The sequence below is a fragment of the Equus asinus genome, chromosome 8, assembly GCF_041296235.1.
Source record: "Equus asinus isolate D_3611 breed Donkey chromosome 8, EquAss-T2T_v2, whole genome shotgun sequence".
In the NCBI taxonomy this organism is placed as follows: Eukaryota; Metazoa; Chordata; class Mammalia; order Perissodactyla; family Equidae; genus Equus; species Equus asinus.
In genome coordinates, this window is record NC_091797.1 from 78,002,275 (window position 1) to 78,025,191 (window position 22,917).

Below are 22,917 nucleotides of genomic sequence, written 5' to 3' on the forward strand. Positions count from 1 at the left end.
GAACTAAGCACCTCGCCTTCCGGGCTAGTTTCCTGTCTTTAAGATCAGAGGTGTTTGCCCTCGGTGCCCTTGGCTCTCCCCCGGCATCCCGCTCTGCCTCGGTTCTCTAAGGCAGCCTAGCAGATAAGTGCAGACAGTCAGCAGCGCGCCCTGAACCCTATCCCAGCCTGCCCGCTGAGTGTGAAATCAGCACCGTTCAGGCCCTGACGCCTTTGGCAGCCGCTCAGCCGGTAGTTTCTCTTGCCTTCCTGGAGCCCTGGAGAGCTGGCCCTCCCCCATGTCTCCTCTTGGCCAGACTTTTTGACCAGGATTCTGAGAACGTCTGGCTGGCGCAGGAGGCAGGCCAGGAAAAGGACGGAGGCGCACTGAGTGGAACGGGAGGCCATTGCCCCCCTGCTCCGTCGTCGGGGGCTCTTCTCCGTCTTCCCCGGGGTGCGGGCAGGACCCCCGAAGGACCGGCCCTTCTCAGAGCTCCCCGGCGGAGACGCATCTTAAGTCTGTCGTCTGCCCAGCGCCACATTACTTTAAATCTGTCTCTGGAACCGCGTCAGCGCAGGAGCCAATGTTAAAGTAAACAATAACTGGACTTACGCAAATGTCGCTGATTTCCATATTTTTCATCCCTTCATTTTATTAGTGAGTTGACTCATGTGCTTATTTATTTATAGGGCCGTCCGGTATTGATTCATTTGGTTGTGAGGTGCCTGAGCTAGAAGGGGAAAAATAAAAAGCAGGAAGAAGGCCAGCAGTGTGGGGAATGTGTTGTCGTGGCCTTGCGTTTTCAAGAAAAGAGGACTCCACCTGCCAGCTCCTGCTCCCTGAGGCCCTCAGCACGCAGGCCCCCCAGGCGGCTGGTCCCTCTGCCCGCCCCGAGACAGGCGTGGAGCCGCTGTGTGCGCAGGGTCACGCGCTCGCCCTTCTCTCCCCTGGGTTGGTGTGGGCGGGGCTTCTCTTGGCCACTTAAAGCCTCAGTCTCCCCATCTGTTAAATGGAAGAAAGACACTGCAGATCTTTCCATGTTGTTTGAGGACTGACTGAGATAGAAGTCAGGAAGAGGGTTTATGGAATGCCTGGCACGCAGAGAGCTCCTCTGGAGCCTGGGGTTTGAATCCTGCCTCTGCCAGTTACTAGCTGTTTGACCTGAGGCAAGTTACTTAACCTCTCTGTGCCCCTGTCTCCTCCTTTGTAAAACTGGGTAATAACTATACCTACTTCATAGGGTTGTGATTGAGGAAGAGCAAAGTTAACATCCTTGGGGCGCCCAGAACATTGCCGTGCGTGTTCGAGTCTTGGTTATTTCATTGCCCCTCCTCTCAGCGACTTCCAATAGAGGGTTATTTGTGCTCCACTCTGACTGGGCTGCAATCTGCCTCTTCCTCAGGTTGTTCAAGGCTTTTTATCCAAAGGAAAGGGGCCTTCTGTGCTACAGGAAGCCAGCAAGACTGACGTCATCTTTTCAACAGGAGAAAGAGTTAACCAGTGGGTTTGGGCGATGACCCAGACAAGACCCAGTGCAGCCAGCGTGGTGGGGGGCCCGTGCAAGACGGACTCAGACAGGCCTGGCTTGAACCAGCCCTGCTGTTTACACTAGCTGTGTGGCTTAGGGGAAGCTCCTTAACCTCTCTGAGCGGCAGCTTTTGTCCTGAAAAATGAGGCTAACAATAAGGGCTCAAAGAACTAAGCAGAGTGGAGTGGGTTGAATGGTGCCTGGCACACAGTTAGTGCTCAATAAGTGCTGGGAGAGAGAAAGTCTTAGTGGGGCTTTTGGAGAGACAGAACTGACCTCTAATTTCTAAATGCACGGGGCCGTTGAACACACACTGTTTTAATAGCCGGGAATCTTCAAGGAACTCCGTTAATTTTCTTAAGAGGGCTTGCCGTCGTCCCTTTCCGTAATGTACCAAAAAGACTGAATTTGTCGGAGTTTTATTCCGGAAGCCCCTGCTTTCCTCCTGACGGATTGACTAACCCAAGGCGGGCGCCGTGACCCTCCCGGGGCCTCGCGGGAGACGCCCCCGAAAGGCGTTCCCAAGAAGCACCTTCTTCATCCCCATCAGACCGCGCACGCGCAGCCCGTTTACAATCCAAATTTGATTTTCATTTTCATTTTTTTAATGAGGGTTCATCCTTTATGCCGCTTCCCAGCTCGGATCCGCCAGGCTCTCTGGGCTGGGGCGCAGGACTCCCCGGTGGGCGTCAATCACCTCCCAGGACAGTGCCATAAACCAGCCTATAAAACGTCGGCCCCTTTCCCCCGAAGGCCCCTCGTTGAAATAGAACGTGGTCCAGTTCATCCTTTAATTTCACTCCCCCAGCCCTGGGATCTGCAGAATCCGGGCATCCTTTTTCTCTTTTCCTACTATATACGTATGTGGGTCTTCTTTTTCTTTCTTTCTTTTTTTTTTTTTTTGCGCTGGTGGGAGGGGGGCGGAGCGGAAGTGACTCGGCCCCGCTGTGAATCCAGGCAGCTTTTCCTCGCGCCTTGATTGCTTAAAGGACAGCCTGTCCCCCGGCGCAGGCAGACAAAGCCAGCGGAGAGGCGGCTCGAGGGAGACAGCTTGAAATGGCCAAAGTTGGAATATCCTCGCCACAGAGAAAAGAGCAAGCCGAAAGCCCCACTAATTACAAAAGTTGCTTTATGAAAGATAATTCAAAGCAATAATTTAGCAAACATAATCAAGTCGCACAGATGGGCTCGTTGATGGATGGAGTGCAACATGCAATTAGCAGTTCTCGAAGTTACATATCATTAACCCTCCGAGCACAAAAATTATTTTCTCATTATTAGTTGAAAAGGTAAAATTAAGCTGACTAGACAGTAAAGGAACAAACTACAATTAATTACCTTCATTTATTACAGTCATTATTTTAAACTTATTTTTACTTGGAGAGAGAGATGAAAACATCTAAATTAAAACTTTTGTTATGCTAAATGGGAGGTGAAGCTTTTCTGAGGAACCCCCAGCCTGGGAGACGGCGGGGCCACTGCTGGGACATTTTCCCCTGCCTTCTTCTTCCTCCGTGAACGGATGTGGCCTGCACGGTGGAAAGCTCTTTTGGTTGAGTTGGAACAGAGACGTTCACCTGGGCCTGATCGAAACACAGCAGCTTGGGAACCAAGGGGGCTGACGTGGCCTCTGAACCCCAGGGGAGGCAGGAGAGCATGGTCTGAGTCCCACCCTAATGCTGACAAGCTTATGTAACTTTGGCAAGTGACTTCATGTCTCTGAGCCACGGTGTCCTCATCTGTAAATAGTGACAGCTCGTGGGGTTGCGTGAGGTTCCATGGGGGTCTTGGTTGAGTGGCTGGCGAGTCGTTTGTTCTCATCGTGGTGGGTTGTTTGGTTGGTGGAGCTGATGGTCTCTCCCTGCCCTCTCAGGGTCAGAGGGAGCTCTTGTGGCGTGACCTCCTTCTAGAAGCTTAGAGAGGGGAGCCAACACACCACTTACCGAGAGATGCATTCATCATGAGTTGAGTCCATGCAATCATTTATTCACTCAACAAACATTTGTTGAGACCCTACTGCATACCAGGTGGTGTCCTAGATGCTGGGCCCAGTGAAGCTCACAGCTGGTAGTCCCTTCGACCCTCTTTGTGTGGGGGGACGGGCGTTTGTGCCGTACCTGGGAGGGCCACCGTTCTGTGTGGTGTCTTGCAGGTCCACTCAGCAAATACTTGCGGAGCCCCTGCTGTGTGCCAGGCTCTGGGTGAGGGCTGTGGAGGGTCCACAGGTGGTGCGACACCGTCCCCGCCTTCAAGGAGGGTCCCTGGGAGTTCAGTCCCCATGGTGGAAACGACATCGGGCATCAGGTCCCGCTCGCGGGAGGCCTGCTGGCTTCCTCCCAGAGGTTCTGCTTCTTCCTGAGTTTTCCATCTCATTGTCGCCGATGGCCACACACTCCCCCATCCCGTGCCTGTCTGCGTTGTGTCCTGACATTTCCCCATCAAGAGATGGAGCCTGTGGTGGAAGTGACGCTGTCTGAGGACCAGGTAGGGTCCCCAGCTGGCCTGGCGTCCCCCTGCTGCCTCTTCCAGCCCGGCCTTCACGAAAGAAGCGTGACCCCCGAGACCACCCGCCTGTGAGGAGTGCCTGCGTGGAGGGACCTGGGGACGGGACTCCACGAGGAGGAGACTCCAGTCCAGAAGCCGCTGTCTGGTGTCTGTGGCCCCGGTGGCCGTCGGCTGTAGCTGCCTGAGAGGTGATGAGAGAGCCGCCGGGTGGGCCGGCCGTCCCGAAGGACACGGGGGATACGGGCCACGTGGGGCCGCAGTGGCCGGGTGCTGGCCTGCACAGCGGGTCTCCGTGCCCCAGATGCAGGGCGGGCCGGTGCCCTCCTCTCCTCCCCTCCCGTCCGCCTTCTCCTGCCTCCTCCACCCTGCTCCCCTCCCTCAACCTTCTGAGGGTCTCCGCTTCCCGAAGACCAGCGCAGCGAGGCCTCAGGCCTCATCCAGCTACGAGGGCCGAGCTCCCGGGCGCAGCAAGCATGGCCTCGCCTGCCTCCTCAGCCACGTGGCTGTGCCCCTGGGGCCCAGGCGGCCGTGGCAGCAGTTCTGAGGCTCGTCTCTGCTTTGCATTTCTTTAATGGGATGGGGTGCACCTCTGAGACCAACCCCGAGGGCGGAAGGGAATCCAGGCAGACCTGGTCGAGGCTGTGTTTGTGGAGGCGCAGAGGGAGCGGTGAAATAGGAATTTGCAAGAACGAGGACTTGCTGCCTCCCCTGTGGGTGGTTTAGGCGACAAAGCCGGGCCCGGCGCCCCCAGCCTGACAGCTCCCAGCCTCGTGGATGCCTGTGGACGAGGGAATGACTCAGGCAGTCAGTCAACGAATGGATCTGTGTGACTCGAGTCTCGTCAGTTACCCTCCACTGCGCCGTCTGTGGAATGGGGTGGGACGCTGCCAGCCCAACTCACGTGGGTCTTGAGGGTGTCACCCTGGTTGGAGGAGTGAGACATCATGACCTGCTGGGAGCCAGTGTCCACAGTGCACCTCTGGGGTGAGTGTCGCTGAGTCAAACGTCCGCGGTTGTCAGTCAGTAAGCGCCCGGGCTGGGTGCTGAAGGAGGGCCCCGCCTGGCCAGAGAGTCTCCTGAAGTCACTTTCGTTGCACACCTACTACGTGCTACACGCTTTCTGATGATACCTGCTTGTTCTTCACAATATTTCAGTCCAGGGAGGTTCTGTGATGATCCCTTTACAGAGGAGGAAACTGAGGCTCAGAGAGGATGACCGACAGGCATCCAGCGCCCACGTCTGCACCTGGGCAGGGAGAGGACCGAGGCGCTGTGGATTCGGGCCCAGGAGGGTGGTGTGGGATGGAGCAACCCGTGGGGCAGAAGTCCAAGGCCAGCGGCCCCTCCGCCGTCTCAGCGGCCCCTCCGCCGTCTCAGCTGCCTCTCCCCTCAGCCCGCAGACAGCCTGGCCCCTTCCCCTGTGTCTGCACCTGCTGCTCTCTCTGCCTGCGATGCTCTCCCTGGACCAGCTCTTTCCCATTAACTCCTTTCAAGCGTCCGATGCGTGGGCAATGGTGACGCCCTGCCTGACCGAGCCCCCTGGTGGGGCCTGGGTCCCCCGTCCTCCACAGCGCGGCCCCTTGCTTCAGTCGGGCACGTCCCCTAAGTCGTGTTCAAGGGCACCAGCTCATTCAAGGCCTTGGGGCTAACGTAGGGCTTTGGCTGTGACTCTGAGCGAGGTGGGAGCCATGGGAGGCTTTAGAGCAGAGGAGGGACCAGGTCTGACTCAGGTTTTAACAGGATGCTTCTGGCGCTTATCAGATGGCACAAGGGGGCCCTGGCCCTTCCAAGGTGACCGAGACGGGGAGACTGTACCCTCGCACCCCACCGGGGCCCCCGCCCAGCGCCTGAGCTCATCGCCCGCCTCCCCTGCCACCTGTCGCAGCCCTGGGAGCCCAGCAGCCATGGGCAGGGAACGGGTCCTATCCGGGACCAGATGCCCCAGGAGCCAGCTGCCTGTGGAGGGCGACCTCGCAGCTCAGCCCACCAGGGGTGGGCACGTCCCTCCCCGCCGGGCCCTGCGTGCGCGTCCTGACTCAGGCCCTGCGCCCCCTCCCATTCCATATCTGCCCGCAGGCCTCCTGCTCTGCTCTTCGAGCTGAAATTTAATTATAAGGCCTTTTTTTTTTTGCCTTTTAACATTATTTGCTCTTCCAGCTGTCTTTGATGTCATAATTCTCTCGCTCCCCAAACTACCCTGTCTGTGTCACTCCCAGCACTGGAGTGACCACCCCTTTGTAAGGGAGGCCTCCTCGAGGCCACAACAGACGTTAGCCACGTGTAGCTTTGACCAGCCAGCGAGGCCGGGGAGCAGTGGCTTCACGGACCACGGGGACCCTCTGGGGAAGATGAACTGTGGGTGCAGGTGTGGGCTCTGGAAGCAGACTGGCACGGGCTTGCATCCCAGCTCATCTGCTTCCCAGCTGTGTGACCCTAGGCAAGTCACTTAACCTCTCTGGGCCTGAGTTTCCTCAGCCTTTAAGCGGAGATGATAATCGTACCCACCTCCTAGGGTCGACGCAAGGGTTCACTGAGTCCCCAAGAACCTGAAAAGCCCCAAAAACAAAGCCCAGCAGGTTGCGAGCACTCCTGGAACTTTGGTCAGCATTCCACGTGGACCAGCAGGGACTCGCCCATCACACTTATTCCTCCCATGAGCCCTGAGGGGCCTTCAGCTCTTGCCCCCTTCTTAGGTGAGGTGACTGAGGTTCGGAACGCGGCACACGGTGGTCAGGCGTGGCTCAGGCCTGGTCACCAGCCAGCAAAGTGGATGGAGCATTTAGCAATGCCTGTCATGCATCCCCACCTCCCAGCAATACCACAAGGGAGGCGCCCCTGGGATTGTGCCCTCTTCCAGCTGTGAAATTGGGGCTCTGAGAGGTTAAGCCACTTGCCTAAGCTCACAGAGCTCTTCACCAGCAGAACTGAGGGTGGAATGTGCAAACCTCAGCAGTGAGGGCCTGAATTGGCAACCTGCAGGTGATTAGGGCTGGGGAGGACCCCATCGCTCAGCCAGACCCGTGCCTCTCAGCTGTGTCTTTGCTGAGCTGTTTCAGGAAAAAGCTGAAAAAAATCCATGGGAAAGCCCAACCCACACAGAGAGCTGAGATTCAAACTCAGATTTGCACACCCAGCCCAGGACTTGGCAGATAGTAAGAGCTCAATAAACGGGGGGTCGCTTGCAAGATGCGGTGAGGACTCCTCTCCCGCTCGCTGCCCCGGCTCGCACATGCGCGCACCCCGCGCGTGCTGTTTGACGGCTTAATAACCGCGATGGTGCCGGGCTCCTCGGCTCCCGTCCCGAGTCCTGCCCCCCTGGCCTCACCCTGCCCAGCTTGGGGTAAAACTTATAATGAGCTGAACATCCTTCTGAATTTAATATGAAGAACCCACCAAAGCGTCATTGAACCTGTCACGACGCATCACAACCAAATTAAGAACCAGCAGCAACCCTCTTTCATTCGCTATCATGCGCCTTATAAAGTAAATTATTAATGCTTTTTCCCCCCAGTTAAGCAGTTATTTGCAGCTGTTCCGGGTATTTCTCATTAGAAATAACATCATCTAAAGAACGATATTGATTGATTTTTTTAATCTTGGAATCATGGACGTGAAGCACATATTTATATGACATTCCCTTTAACTAGAATTCTCATGCTTTATTTTTCTATTATTGATCTTTTTGACACGAATTGCTTCTTGGCCTTGTGCGAGCGTTGTCAGCTCTGCGCCTGCAGAGGAATGGGCCGGCGTCGGGCCCGCCGGGGAGAGTGATGGCCCGGCGGCCTGGCCGTAACGTTCCCGCACATTTAACAACAATTAGTCTACGCTGACGCCACGGTCGCTTTCACGTATGAAAATTTACAAGCCTTTTAATGGACTGCATTATGGAAGGCCGTGTGGGGCCGGGCGGCGCGGAGACAGGGCCGCCGGGCGCCCATCCATCTCGGGGCTCGGCGGCCGAGCATCTCGGAGGGTCGTGTCTGCAGGGGGCGGCGGGGGGCTGGCAGAGGCTGCTGCACCGGCCCGCCCGTGACGCCGGATGTTTGTCATCGGGCACTCGCGTGTGCCAGGAGCCGTGCTAAGCGCTGACGGCAGGAGGGGGAACACAGCCATAGTTCGTCCGAGGGACGTGACATTTGCATCAGGCACGTAAGTCATCTGGAAGGCGGCGTGCGCAGAGCCCGGGAGCACAGTTCTGGAGCCCGACCGTCTGGGTTCCCACCCCTGCTTTGCTCCCTACTAGCTGTGTGGCCTGGGCGAGTTATCTTTCTCTCTCTGTACCTTCATTTCTTCATCTGTAAAACGAGACCCATAACAACCCCTACCTTCTAAGCTGAGGTGAGGATGAACGAGGTTAGAGATGCAAAGGCTTAGACAGTGCCTGGTGCAGAGAAAGCTGCCATCCGCGTCGGGGGCTACGATTATCGTGATGATGACGAGGATGATTCTGAAATCGTCCCGTGGTGTATTAACTCAGTACGACGTGCCGAATGCTGCCAAGGCGAGATGCGGGTGCACCCAGAAAGGCCCCACTCTTGCCTTCCCTTTGGCCTAGCTCAGACGCATGGGCTGGACCGCATGCCCCCCACGGCGGGTCCCCTGAAGTGCCGTCCCCAAGTTTAGGTGCTAGAGAAGGAAGCTTCCTGGATGTGAGTGTCCCTGTGAAGCAGGCCCTGCAGGTGGCCCTGGAGCGCCCAATGTCATAGGCAAAGCCTCTCATGCCCTGAGTGGCAGGAATGAGGCCCAGAGAGGGTAAGAACCCCGCCTAAGGTCACACAGCCAGAAGAAGGAAGGGCTTGGATACTGTTTCAGGTCCATGTAGTCCTCATACCCAGAGTGGCCTGAGTCAGGCAGCTGGTGACGGCAAAGGCGCTGCATCTGGGGTCTCAGAAAACCAGATGCAAGCCCCACCACCTTGGGCAGGTCACTTCACCTCCAGCCTCAGTCTCCTGTTCTGTGAAATGGCTTCTTGTAACACCCACCTTGTTTATCCCAGGGGCGGGGGCGTGAGGAGCCCCATGATCACTGGCCGGCAGGAAGCCTCTTTCCCTCTGAGACGGGGCAGCGTCCTTCCCTCTGACCCTTCGCTACTCCAAGTGTGGCCTGCGGGCCAGCAGCGTGCACGTCTCCTGGGAGCGCGGTAGAAGTGTAGCCTTGGGCCCTCCCCCCGACATCGCCTGAGTCAGAACCTGCAGTTTAATGAGAGGTCCCCCTGTTTGATTCGTTTGCACATGACAGTTTGAGATGCTCAGCCCGAGACCAGACCCCTGGCTTCCACCCCTGAGACCCGGGGCCCACCCCGGGGGGGCTGGCATCCTTGCGCTGGCGTGAGGCGTGGGCATCAGGACGTTAGAAGCTTCTCCCGGTGATTCTGATGTTTGAGACGCTCTGCCCTAGAAGCTCGCCATCCCGTGGGGGAGACAGACGCAAATAACCAGCGGCGAGCAGGTCAGCGTTGAGCGACTGGCCGTCCGGGGAGCCCTGATCTGTAGCATCTGACGATTTCCGGGGTGTAAATACTCCCGCCGCAGCCGGTTTCAGTACAGACACGACAGATGGAGGTAACCCCACGGCACAGAGAACATAAAACGTCATCAGATAATTAGGAAGTGATAAGTATTGAGTGTTTTCTCTTTTTTTGAGTTTTTTTGCGGTAAAATACACATAAAATTTACCGTCTTACCATTTTAAGTGTACGGTTCGATGGCATTAAGCCCGTTCACATTGTGGGGCAACCATCACCACTGTCCACCTCCGGAACTTTTTCATCTTCCCAAATGAAAACCCCGTGCCCCTTAAACACCCAGCCCCATTCCCGCCCGGCACCACCTGCTGCCTGCCCCCCCCCCCCCCCCGAGAACTGGGGACGGTGGATCCTACAGCAGTCGTCGTCTTCTTGTGACTGGCCCATTTCACTCAGCATCACGTCCTCAAGATTCGTCCATATTCTAGTACCATTATTTTTAATATAACTTATTTTTTCTAATTTTAGGCTTATATGATTTCATTTTTAATAATGGCTTTGTTGAACAACCAGCTTGCAAAATTCCTGAAAATTTAACAGCGGGCTTTTGCAGGCTGTCCCGGGCCAGCCCCCGGCACACACCCAGAAGTAACCCTCGTGCCGGGGGAGAGCAGAGGTACAGACGGGCTGTAGGGACAGGGCTTAGCAAACTGCGACCCCCGGGCCAAAGCTTGTTTTTATCAATAAAGTTTTATTGGGACACAGCCATGCCCATTCATTTGTGTGTTGTCGGTGGCTGCTTTCCCATCATAACCGCAGAGTTGAGAAGCTGCAACAGAGTCTGTATGGCCTGTAAAGCCAAAAATATTTATTACCTGGCTCTTTCCAGAAAAAGTGTGCTGACTCCTGCTTTTAGGTCGTGGGAGAGATTGAATTGACTTATTTATTCGTTCACTCAGCAAATATTTACCGAGCAGCCTCTGTGTGCCAGGCGCTGTTCTAGGAACAGGAGCAAATAAGACAGAGTCCATTCACCCCCAGAGCTGACCTTTTGGGGGAAGATGCATAATTCAGACACTCACACTGGTGAGTGGTATGTCATTACCAGCTGCAGCAGGGGCTGTGACAGGAGCTCCATGGGGCTGTGAGGGCATCCTAGGGGCGCTGCCAGAGGGAATGACCTGTGAACTGCAGCAAGAGTAGGACCATTCTAGCCACAAGAAAGGAGGAATGGCATGCTAAGTTATAGGAACAGCGTGTGCAAATGCCCTGAGGCAGGAGGGAAGAGGGAATTGCAGGAGCTGAAAGCCAAGGTGAGGCGGCTGGAGTCCCCAGGCCCTCACCTGTGCCCCTGCCTCTAGTCCCCCAGATCCACCCTGCCAAGCACGGCCTTGTCTTGAGCCAGGCTCACCCTGGCACGCCGGCCCTTTGCCTCCCCACCCTCACAGGCCACCTCCCAAATTCTCTCCACCCGCCTCCCTCCTGGCCCTGGAGCCCACACGGCAGAAGACAAAGTTCCCTTATTTATTTCTTCCCTGAGGTGTATAAACTGCCCTGTAATAAATCCTTCCCCAAACAAGCACAAAATGATGATTAAAATACGTGAAACCCAACAGGAGTGGGGACCAGCGAAGATTAAGGTCGGCTGCATCCTAGTCCCAGAACCAGAGGCCTGACTCCAGACCCAGGGACAGAGACACCGAGACGGGGCAGGAGAGGGTTTCCATTTCTTGAGCAGCTACTGGGTGCCACCCTCAGGGCTGGTTATCTGCCATCCGGGATGTTGTGCAATATTCTAGAGAATCCTGAGATAGAGATGATTGTGTTTCTTTTATAGGGAGGAAACTGAGGCTCAGAGAGGTTGGGACATTAAGACCACATAGCTGAGAGGCAGAAGAGCTGGGATTCGAGCCCACGTGTGTCCGCGTCGCCACGGTGGCCCATTCCCATAGCAACAGCGTCAGACACAGCGGGTGGTTATTTCTCGCTCCGTCACGGTCTGCTGCTGCTTCACGGGCTGGCAGCTCTGCTCCACACGCTCACTCGGGTCCAGGCGTGTCCCGTCTTCCAGCTCCGCCCGTCACTGCGTTCCAGAGTCCCCTTCACTGAGTCTGAACACGGGGACGGTTCTCAGGGGCCAGACCTGGAAGTGGCTGCGTCATTTCTGCCCCCACGACAGCTCAGGGACCGCGGCAGAGCTGGGCCCTCCGTGCGCTCAGCCCCAAGCCCGCTGCGCACACTCGCCTTTAAAATCGCTGCCGCTGCCGCTGGGAGCGGGTGACGAGGACGCCTGTCCCAGAGGCGCGAGGGCCGCACGGCTGGGAGGAGGGGTGAGCGGCCCGGGAACGTCCGTTTAGGTAGTTCCGACCTGCCGGGAGGCGAACGGTCTCCTGCCGCCCCGCGGGCCCAGGCCCCGCTCTGAGCCCCCCGCCAGGTGGGACGGGGGAGCTCTGACGGAGCCGGGGGACCAGAGGCTGCAGCCTGAGTGGCACCACTTCACGAGCAAGGCCCGGAAGACGTTCCTATGTTCTCCGCGGCCCCGTGAGACCTGGCTTCAAATCTGCATCTGCTGCTTACGCAGCAGCTTCGAGTTATAAAATGGTTGTTTTAATCTCCCTGCTTTAGTTTTCTATGATCGTTGCAAAAATAATTGACAAATAATTGTCCAAAAGACCTTGCCTCCTAAAAGCGGCAAAAACTTTCCAGCATCCACAGCAAAGAAGGGGCATTGTGTTCATCCCCATCTCCTGATGGCTTGACCCCAAGTTCTCCTGGACAGAGAGCTGTCGTGCTGGGCTTCTGAGCCTTTGCACATTCTGTTCCCTTCTCCCAGAATGCTGTTCCCTCATAAGCCCCCTGGCAAATCCATGCTTGTCCTTCAAGGCTCCACCGAAATGTGGCCTTGGCTGTACGACCTCCCAGCCCTCCAGGTCCCTGTGGTCACCTGTGCTTGCTGGTTTATGGGCCGCTCTGCCATGCCCTCTGAACCACACGCTCTCGATGGCCGGGGATGGGCGGCTGACATCCCTCCTTCTCCCAAAGACGGCTCAGGCCTCACAGAACCGCCCTCGTCTTCTGGATTAATTTATCCAGCATTCTCTGCCAGCAGCCCAGGGCAGCTCGTCAGAAGGCACACAGCTCATGGGCTGCCCCCCTGCTCATAACCCTCCAGGAACTCCCGCTGTGCCTGGATGAAAGCCAGACCCACACGAGGCCCTCTGCCATCGAGCCCCAGCCTGGTCTCCCTCCTGCCCGCATCCCTCTGTGCATCCTTCGTGCTCTTCCTCGAAAGCGTGCCTTCCCCACCCCAGGGCCTTTGCACCTGCTCTTCCCTCTGTGTGATGCTCTCCCCCTGCATTTGGTGCACTGGATGCCGGGTTCTCAGCTGTGGCACTGCTGCCGTTTGAGACTGGATCGTTCTCTGCGGGGGTATCCTGCGCGCTGAGGATGTACAGCAGCAGCCTGGCCTCCACCCACTCGACGCCAGGTACACCCTCCCCTCCGGGACAGCCGAAAGTACCTCCAGTTGGCGTCCCCTGAGGGGCAGCGTTCCCGAGAACCACAGACCTAACGCTGCATGGCTCTCAGATCACTGATCAACAGTTACTTGCCCGGGGCCTCGCGGCCGCCCAGGGTCTGCTCAGGCTTCCCGGCGACACACGCTCGTCGGAGCCTCGCGACCCTCAGCGTCACTTGTAATTATCTATTTGTTTGCCTAATTATTCAAATAATGCTTGTCCCTCCCACTCCCCCAGAGGATGGAGGGAGTGCTCTGTAGACCGTTGTGTTCCCAGGTCCCGCATGGGGCCCGACACACAATAGGTGCTGAATAAATATTTGTTAGATGAATGTTGACACATGGAAATATTGGCAGACGTTGCCGTGGCTGTTTCTGTGTTCCAGGCGGCACTGTGAGCGCTTTACAGACACCAGCTCGTTACTCCCCAGGACCGTGTTATACAGTAGATACTGTTATTGTCAACGTTTTACAAATGAGAAGAATGAGGCACAGAGAGGTCAGGTAACTTGCCCAAGGTCACACAGCTAGTAAGGGGCAGAAACAAGATTTGAACTCCCACAGTCTGGCTCCAGAATCCTCTCCTTTAATCATTATTTATTTATTTATTTATTTATTTTTTGAGGAAGACTGGCCTTGAGCTAACATCTGCTGCCAATCCTCCTCTTTTTGCTGAGGAAGGCTGGCCCTGAGCTAACATCTGTGCCCATCTTCCTCTACTTTATACATGGGACGCCTACCACAGCATGGCTGCCAAGCAGTGCCATGTCCGCACCCGGGATCCGAACCGGCAAACCCCGGGCCTCCGAAGTGGAACATGTGCACTTAACTGCTGCACCACCGGGCCGGCCCCTGACCATTATTTATTAAGCGCCTACTCTGCTTACGCCCTGAGGATACAGCAATGAACAAGAACCGCCCGGCCCCAACTTTTATATATGTATGTACAGGAATCCCACTCAGCTTCAGAAAGGCGGCTCTGTTTACAGGTGCAGACGCTGAGGCCCAGAGATGCTGAGACGCTGAGCAAGGTCACACAGCCAGTTCGCAGGGGACACCTTCATTCCAGGCCTTGCGGGCTTCCTGCTCCACCCCAAGTCCACGGGGTGGGGACACTTGGCAATTTAACCAGTCAATTATAATAATATTTTCCTCTTGGAATGTTTAAAAGAAAAAAAAAGTTTCCTTGCTAAGGTATAATCATGGCTCAGAGGCCAAGCTGACATTAGTTATTAATTAGGCCATTATGCATTCCCCAGTGATAATTGCTTTGCTGTGGAGTCACCGAGCATGAAACAGACCGGGCACAGAGACGCAATCTATCAATCGGAGGAGTTGCAGCCCCACGCCTTCTCTCACCTTGAGTCCGTGTATGTGGATCGGGGACAAAAAGAAATTAATGGCTTGTCGATAGGCGGTGGGAGCCGGACCCTGGCGGCCTGGTGCAGGGGCGCGGCAAGGGAAGTCTGTCTGTGGAGTGGCTGTTGCTCTGAGCCCCCAGCGGCCGGGTCCGCTCGCCTCCTCCCTGTCCCCCTGGGGTTCAGCAGGAGCGAGAGAGGCCTAACCTGCGTCCCTCGCCCGCCTGCCGCTCTGCAGACGCAGGGTGGGGACCGACCGTGGGCTGCTGGTGCCAGGAGCAGCGGTGCACCCCGTCGTGTTCTCTCTGCCCGGGTTCTGTCCCTGGCCTTGGTGGGGAGGGGAGGAGACCCCACCCTGTTTACACTAGAAACGCATCTTAAGAGGACACTTGGGGTGCAGAAACAAAAATCCACGCCAGCTCGCCACGTGGACAGGACTCAGGATCACGGCATCAGCCTTGACCGTGCTGCTGGGCATCTCCCGCTACCGGTGCTCCGCGTGCCGTTCGTTCCTGAGCTGACCTGTGAGGGAAGCACTGGGGGGCTCCCCATACTACAGGGGAAGAAACCGAGGCTCGTCGAGGTGAGGCCGCCTTCCCGGGTCCCAGAGCTGGAGGGGCAGCTGAGATTTGAACCCAGCGCTCTGCAGAGACCGCGTGAGGGGCCGGAGAGATCGCGCTGGGCTTCCAGCGGGAGGGACAAGGAAGCAGGAGAGCCCGGAAGCAAGAGGCTGCTCCCCCTGGAAGGGGCCAGGCCCCACGTGCTTTCTCCCACGTGGTGGAGGGAAGGTGGCCCCACAAGAACCGTCTCAGCCCCCACGTTCACCCCACTGTCCCTGAAGATGGTCACCCAGACACGTTGGAATCCACCACTCTCACCTTCAGCCCCTGGGACACAGGGATCTCTAGCCCAGCTCAGGGAAGGTGTGGCCCCTGTACAATCAGCCGGCCACAGGCGGACGCCTCCTGCAGGTGGCAGCCACTGTGGCCCGTCGCAGGGGGACAGGCAGACCCACGGCCCCGCAGCCCGGCCTTCAGCCTCTCCCGGCCCCCCGCTGTCCTGTCCATTGACCCCGCGGTCCCCCCTCCCTCCCAGCTCACCCTCCTCGGCCACTTCCTATCCCGGAGCTCCTGCTGGGGTCCTGCAGACACGCGGTTTTCCCCCAGAGGAGTGAGAGTGATTCTCAGCGATCAGAGTGCATCAGGCCCCAGGAAGCCCTGACGGGGCACACAGTCCGCCAGCCCCGTCGGCGTGGGCTGCTTCCCGGCCTTGCCCACTGGAGCTGGGCTCGGAGGCCATCCTGGTTTATCGCCCCACGGGCTGTGTCCACACCAAGACCTCACGTGCCGCCAGGTCCTCTGTGTGTGTGGTCCTCTGTGGAGCGGAGTCACAATCAGCGAGCCCTGACCCGGTGGTTGAGGTTATTTTCAACCCAAATGAGGTGGCGGCCAAGACTAGACGAAGCCCCCACCTTGGTGCAGCCCCGCGGTCCCTCCAAGCCGCGATCCGGTCTCCGGCCAGGCCTCGAGGGGCAGGGGGAGCAGTCGGCCGCTTCTGCGGCGCTGGGGTGGCTCGCCTCCCTGGCCCCTTCAAGTCGAGCCGTCCGCTGCAGCGTTTCTGACGCTGGAGGAAGCTCTGCTGGGCGACGTCCGGGGAAGGCCCTCTCGGGGGCCGCGTCCTGATCGTGTGACTGAGGACTGAGATGTCTCTGTTCTCAATGTCCCTCTTTCGAGGATCAGGGCGGGGACACCCTGACGTTTTGAAAAGCAGTGAGAAAACCGTGTTCTCCCATCAGTATTCCCTTCGCTGGATGGGGGCAGGCACAATCCTTCATCATTTCTGCACATATTTGTTGGGCTTCTGCTCCCTGCCAGATGCTGTTCCCTGCAGTGAACAGAACACCCTAACGGGTGACGAATGGAGGACAGATTGCTGTGCTGGAGGGTCTGCTCAGCTCCCTTCCTGCCTTGTCCCCTTTACTCCTGGCCTCCTGCAGTGGCTCTTACCCCACGTCACAGGGCAGGAGACTGGGACCAGGAAAGTGGCTCGCACTGGTCACGGCAGCGGGGAGGCCATGTGGCCGAGTCCGGTCCATAGCCTCTAGACCGGGCGCCACGCCCGTCCATGTCCATCCTGTCCGTGGCTGTGCGCACGCGGTGGGGGCAGAGCTGAGGGGCTGTGACACAGGCCCGGCGGCCGGAAATAGCGACTCTCTGGCCCTTCCAGACGAGGTTTGCTGCCTGCTGTTCTGGATTAGGCTGTAAACTTTGGGCGGTCAAATTGGACCCAGGATGTGTGTCTCTCTGTAATCATTTCTCTCCCTCCTTCTTCCTTCCTTCCTGTCTCTCTTTTTCTTTCATTCGCCCTCCCTGCCTCCCTCCCTCCCTCCCTCCCTTACCTTTCTTTCTTTTACTCTTTATTGTGGAAAAATTCAAACACACAAAAGTAAAGAGAATAAAAGAATGAGTCACATGGACCCAGTTTCAACAATTTCTCGCTCCTAGCCGCTTCCCTCTCGGATCCCTGGATTATTTTGAAGCAAATCCAAGTCATTTTATCTTTTCACCTGTAAATATTTGAGTGTGTATCTCTAAAAAAAATAAGCAATGTCTTTTCAAACATAACCACAAGATCACCTTACCCCGCATTTTCCTTAGCAGCAGTGTCTCGATGTCGTCAGACACCCAGGCAGGGCGTCGGCGCCCCAGCAGCTCCTTGCTTGTTGATCGGTTTTGGTTGAAATCAGGGCTCACACAAGCCCCACACGCTGGGGTTGGGTGATGTGTCTTTTCAGTCGGCACCCACCGTCCCATTTGGCCCTGGATGCAGGGGCCCCTGGGATGCAGACTTTGGGTTCTAAAGCTCAGAAGGTCTTGAGGTGCCGGACTTCCCATGCTAAAGCCAGGAGGGTCCCCAGCAAACCGGGACGAGTTGATTAGGCTCCTTCGGATCCGTCTTCTAGTTTGTAAGCTCCCTCCATCCGTGTGTGTGAGATTTATAGGCGGCAGTAACTGCACTGTCCCCAAAGGCTCCCCCCAGTCACAGCTCACTGCCCTGGAGCCGACCCCGGTCTCAAGCTCGGCCAGTGACGTCTGTTATCCCAGGAGTTTGGGTTTTTGGGTTGAGGAAGCCAAGAAAGCAAGCCTCGAGAGAGGGCAGGACGCGGGACCTCGCTGCTTACAGCCGAAGCACCCTCTTGTTCTGGGCTGGTCTGGTCCCTCGTCCCTCCCTCGGGGACGCCCCTCCTTGTTGCAGCTTGGCTTCAAATCCCGCTCCCCCAGGAGCCGTGGGACCTTGGGCGACTCACCTCACCTCTAGCGGGGATCTCGCCGATCGCGTCCCCTGGTGCAATGTAGCTCGTTCCTCCGTCCCCCGTGTTTGCCAGCTCGGGCACTGGGTCTAGAGGCTCGATCGCGCTCAGGTCAGTGCTTTTGGCAAGTCTGCTCCCAGGTGGCACTGGGCCGTCCATCACCAGGTACCTGATGTCTGTCCCAGTCAATCCCAAGTGCGAGGTGGGGGCAGCTGGAGGCCGGGACGAGCTTGATCAGTGACAAGCTGCGTGTGGCCGCCGGGGACGCCTGAACCCCTCCCCCAGCCCGTCAGGAAGCCTCAGTCGGGGTCCTCTGATAGTGGACATTCACCGTTAACAGTGCAAGGAGATCTCATAGGCGTGCGAGGTCATTAGGTCACTTCCACGAGTCCCCTCACACGTTTCCACGTTTCCCACCGAACGTCCACACCTGCGTCCTTTGCTGCCGTCCCGGCTCTCAGCCGGAGGATGGGGTTGTTGTGGGGGCTTCGCAGGGGCTGCGGTCTTTGAGGAACAGCACAGGAAATGGGCTCCCCATCCGCGCCCCTCCCGTGGCGACTGGGAGCCCCCGCCACCTGCAGACCAGGGGAGATGCAGCAGCGTCTGCAGTGCCGACCTCAGGAGAACTGGTTCCCATGTTTTTCCCCTATAAATCATGTCGTTTCCAAGCTTTGTCACATGGGGCGGCGGGAGTGAGGAGGGGAACAGGAAAATTGCTTCCATTCAGTTGATGCTCTTAGTGCTGCTGGCAAAGCGAGAACGAGGGGAAAAGTGGAGACCATTTGAACTAAAAGGTTCGCCCTGACGTTTTGTGTCAGGTGCTGGGCAGGGTTGGAGCAGAGGAAAAGAAGCTGGTTGATCCCGCCCTGGGTGCCTTCTGCTTGTGTCCGCTACCTGGGGTCCCAGAAAGGCAGGGGGAAAGTTAGGGGCATCCCCAAGACAGGGGTGCAAGCTCAGATTCCCACAGGGGCCGGACAGATAAGCTCTATGAGTGACACAGGCACAGGCGAGACAATAGGGTTGAGTGGGGACTGAGGCAAGCTGGGACTCTGCGTGCCTCCTAAGGAGCGGCCTCTGCCCAGCTCAGGTGGGATACTGCAGTCTGATGTTGCAGCGCACTGCAGGGGCTGAGAGCACAAACTTCGAAGCCAGGCTGCCCACTCTCCTAGCTGTGTGTCCTTGAGCAAGTCTCTTGGCCTCTCTGTGCCTTCGTTTTCTCCTCTGGGCAGCAGAGATGACAACTGCACCCACCAGCTGCGTGCTGGAGAGTGACCTTGGAGCTTGGAGCTTGAAATTCACCATGGTGGGCGTATTTACACCATGGAAATTGGCGAATACTATCAATCAGAACCTTTCTCTTCTCACCAGATAACTAGTTAACCTGTTACCAGCACATCACTGCACCCACCTCATAGGGCTTTATGAGGCTTTTAGACTTAGTTTATGTAGAGCACTTATCACAGTGCGCGGCAAGCTTTAAACACTCCATGAGTACTCACTCTTGTCACTGTTTTTGTTGTGGATGCTCTTGTCATGCAGGAATGTGAGCCCACTGTGGCCACATTTTCTAATTTTCCCACAGAAGCTGGAAATCTCGATTTTTATGTCAAATCTCCTGACTTTTAAATGTTGGCTAAAAATGAACACCCCCCCCTTTTTTTTTTTGCTGAGGAAGATTGGCCCTGAGCTAACATCTGCACCATTCTCCCTCTATTTTATGTGTGGGACGCTGCCACAGCATGGCTGCTAACAGAGCAGTGTAGGTCTGCGCCCAGGAATTGAACCTGGGTCACCAAAGTGGAGCACACAGAACTTAACTGCTAGGCCACTGGGGCCAGCCCTGAAAATGAACATTATTTAAACCTGAACAAAACCAAAAGCCTGTGGGGACTGGACCCTGGGCCCCACGTTTGCCGCTTTGGGCTCAGAGGGAGGCTGAGGAGTGGCGTCTGCCTCCTCCAGGCCTCTCCCCTCTCCCTTCCTGGCCCACGCCGCCCCCCACCCTCCCCGGCTGATCCCAGTCTGCTTGTCCTCGGAGGGCAAGGATGCAGCAGCCTTGGAGCCCTGGGCAGCGAGAGCGCCGAGGCCAGGCCAGCCCGGGGGCTGCAGGTGTCCTTGGGCCTGGCGCACAGACCCCTGGACCGCCCTGTGCCTCAGAGGGCACTTGTTGCCCGAGTGGGTGGGGGCTGGGCTGAGTTTGTGCTTGGCATCACTGACCCTCTGCCGCACTCCGGCGGGGTGGCTCCAGCCCTCGTACTCCCCCTCGCTTCCACCTTGCGCTCCCCCTGGTTAGCACCAACTCCTGACACCCGCGGAACCCTCCGCCAGAAATTCCAGGAACCGCCTGCTGCGCCTTGGCTAGCCTCACCCCGTGCTGGACTGAACGGTGAACGACGCATGTCTGCTAACTGCTGATGTCTTCACGCCCAGCTGGGTCTTGGTGTCTCTGTTCTCTAGGTGGAGAAACTGAGGCACAGAGAGGACGAGGAAGGGTGTTGGTTCGTTGTTTCAGTCATCCACCCCCAGCACGTTCAGGGAGTGCTGGCCGCCCCCTGACTGGATCCCCCGGCGGCCCCCACGTCATTGCACCTTTCCAGCTGAGGAGGTGCCAGCCCTGCTGGGTCTCTTCCACTCTGCCTACGACTTTCTCTCCTCTCAGGAAGGTGCGGAATCTTCCGGATGCTCCACATGGCCCCTTTCCTCTGTGCCCAGGTGGACTCGAGTGGGGGGGGCGCACCTGTCCCATGTTCAGGGTGGAGGGCCCACACGGACATCCTATTGCGTGTTGGAAGAGGCAGTTTGCCAGCCGCGTGGGGCTGCCTGGGAGCGAAAAGTAGGACTGTCCTCCGTCATTCCTGTTCATCCGCCTGCGAAGTCGCTGTTCGAAGGGTCGGGGTCGGGGGCTGAGGGGGCTCAGGAAGAACGTGGGGAAGGGGTGTCAGCCTAGGGCAGAGGGAAGGCGCTCGTGCTCATGGGTCGGGACAGGCCCACACCTGGACTGCAGGTGCACGGACGCCTGGGGCGAGCCGCCAACCCCGGCCTGTCCCCACAGGGGGCGCTCCGGGCCGCAGGTGTCGGTGGAAACGCGGGCCAGGGTGGCCAGATCCTCTGATTTTCTGAGAGAAGCCAGCAATTTGGATCTCTCCTGGTCTTTAAATGCTGGCTCGATACGTATGCACATATTTTCGTGCTCACAGTGCTTTCTGGAGGTGTAATTTACATGCGGTGAAATGCACATCCCTAAGTGTGCAACTTGCTGAATTTTGATGCCTCAAATATTTTTAAAACACTGGAAGGTCCAAGAAAATATGTCCATGAGTGCATCTGGCCCTGGACCCATTGTTCAGGACCGCTAGTCTGATGCGCCCTGTGACACGCATGAGCCAGGTGGGACGCTCACCCACGACAGGATCCGTGGGGAAGGGGACAGGCTTCTGGCGAGAACCCAGTGATAATCCCACTGCTCTCACAGCTAAGGGTTTGAATTCTAGCTCTGACATTTGCTGTGTGACTTCGGGCAAGTTACTTCACCTCTCTGATGTCATGTTCTCCCCACTTGTGAAATGGGGAAGATAATCCTAGTGACCTCATAGGGCCGTTGTGTAGATTCAGTGAGTTCAGTGTGATCACGCGTAGAGCAGTGTCTGGCACATAGTCAGTGTTTTATATGTGTTCACTACTGTCCTTTTTTTTTTTAATTAATAGACTTTATTTTTTAGAGCAGTTCTAGGTTTGGGGAGAATTTGAGCAGAAACTGTAGAGCTCCCAAGTGCTCCCTCCCTCCCCTCCCCGTTTCCCCTCTTACTCGAGTCTTGCACTAATGTGGTGCATTTGTTAAAATTGATGCACCCGCATTGCTACGTTGTCGTTAACTGGGGTCCGTCGTTCCCGTGCAGGGTCTCTCTTTCTGTCGTACATTCTGTGGGTTTTGACAAATGCATAGTGTGTGTCCGCCATCACAGTGTCATCCAGAATCGTGTCACCGTTGGTTTAAAGCAGAAGTCCTTCTGGTCCTCACCGCTCCTGCAGAGCGGAGACGGGCTGGAGCCCGTGGGTAACTTCCGATGGGCTGGCGGGAGCCCCGTTCCTTGCTCCCCACTCAGGAAAGCACAGCATCTTAGGCATGAGAAGGGGACGTTTAGGGGTAAATCTGAGTCTGTTCTAAACGAAAGCTATTCTCCTACTTCAGGTAGTGGGGGCGGGGGGGGGGCCGCACAAGTTCCAGCCCCAGACTCCTTGCCGCAAAGCTGACTCTGAATCCAAAGACCCCTGTTCACGCCCCACCTCGGCCCTTCTTGTGTGACCTGCAGCCGCCATATCAGCCTCTCTGGGCCTCTCAGACAGGAACCATCCTCCTTGCCCAGGGCCACCCCTGGGAGCGTGTGGAAGCTCAGCCGTGTTAATTCCGGTGAAGAGTCTTTGTGAATTATAAAAAGCTCCAGATTAAAATTGGAAGGTATTAGGATCCTAATCAGTTATGCAGGAAACAGAACTGTGGGCGAAACGGGCCTGGCCTTCAGAGACCGAGTCTCGGGAAGCCGGTTGTGGGGCCTCCGTGGCGATCGTCCGTGGCCTGTCCCTCCAGGACGAGTGGACAGAAAGTCAGACCCACAGCTGGAGCCCACCTCTGGCTGGAACAGCAAGGACCGAGCTGGGCACCGCTCCTGGTTGTTCACAGCCTGCCGGCCGGATCCACACAGACACATTCAAAGTACCAGCAGCTCCTAAGGAGAAATCGGACGCTGCCCGTGCCGTGAGATCGACTCTCAACCGTCCACTGTCACGCACTGGCCAACCCCCTGCCCACCTTGCGCGCAGCCTCGATGGCTTTTGGGCTCATGACATGAGCAGAGAGTTGATTTTCTTAAACACCCAGAGCAGCATTTACGTGAACGGCACTAAAGAAAGCGGCCTGCGCCTTTCATGTCGGGCACCCTCGGAAGCGAGGGGAGATCGTGTATCCGCCGCTGAAGCAGCCCTGACTGGTACAGTTTTAAGAATAGAAAGACGATTTTCGAGCTTCGGCGCCTGGACGCCGGAAGGGGAGCAGGCCGCGTGCTCAGGTGGCTGGTGAATTACACACGGGGGCTTGCCTCCGTTTTGAGTGACAAGCAATTTAAACGCCGTCTTATGTGGAGGCCTGCACATTCTTCTCCCCGGAAGAGAGAGCACGAGAGGAAAAGGGAAAAAAAGAGGAAAAAGCCTCCCTTTTCAACCCAGAGATGATATGAGTTGCCACCAAGCGGAGGTGAG

At 56.9% G+C, this 22,917-nt stretch overlaps 1 protein-coding gene across 5 annotated transcripts in view; it reads left to right on the top strand.

The window, feature by feature from the left end:
- CUX2 (cut like homeobox 2) overlaps nt 1-22,917 on the top strand; it is a 238,762-nt gene that overhangs the window by 150,656 nt on the left and 65,189 nt on the right. The gene's annotated exons all lie outside the window — the stretch shown is intronic.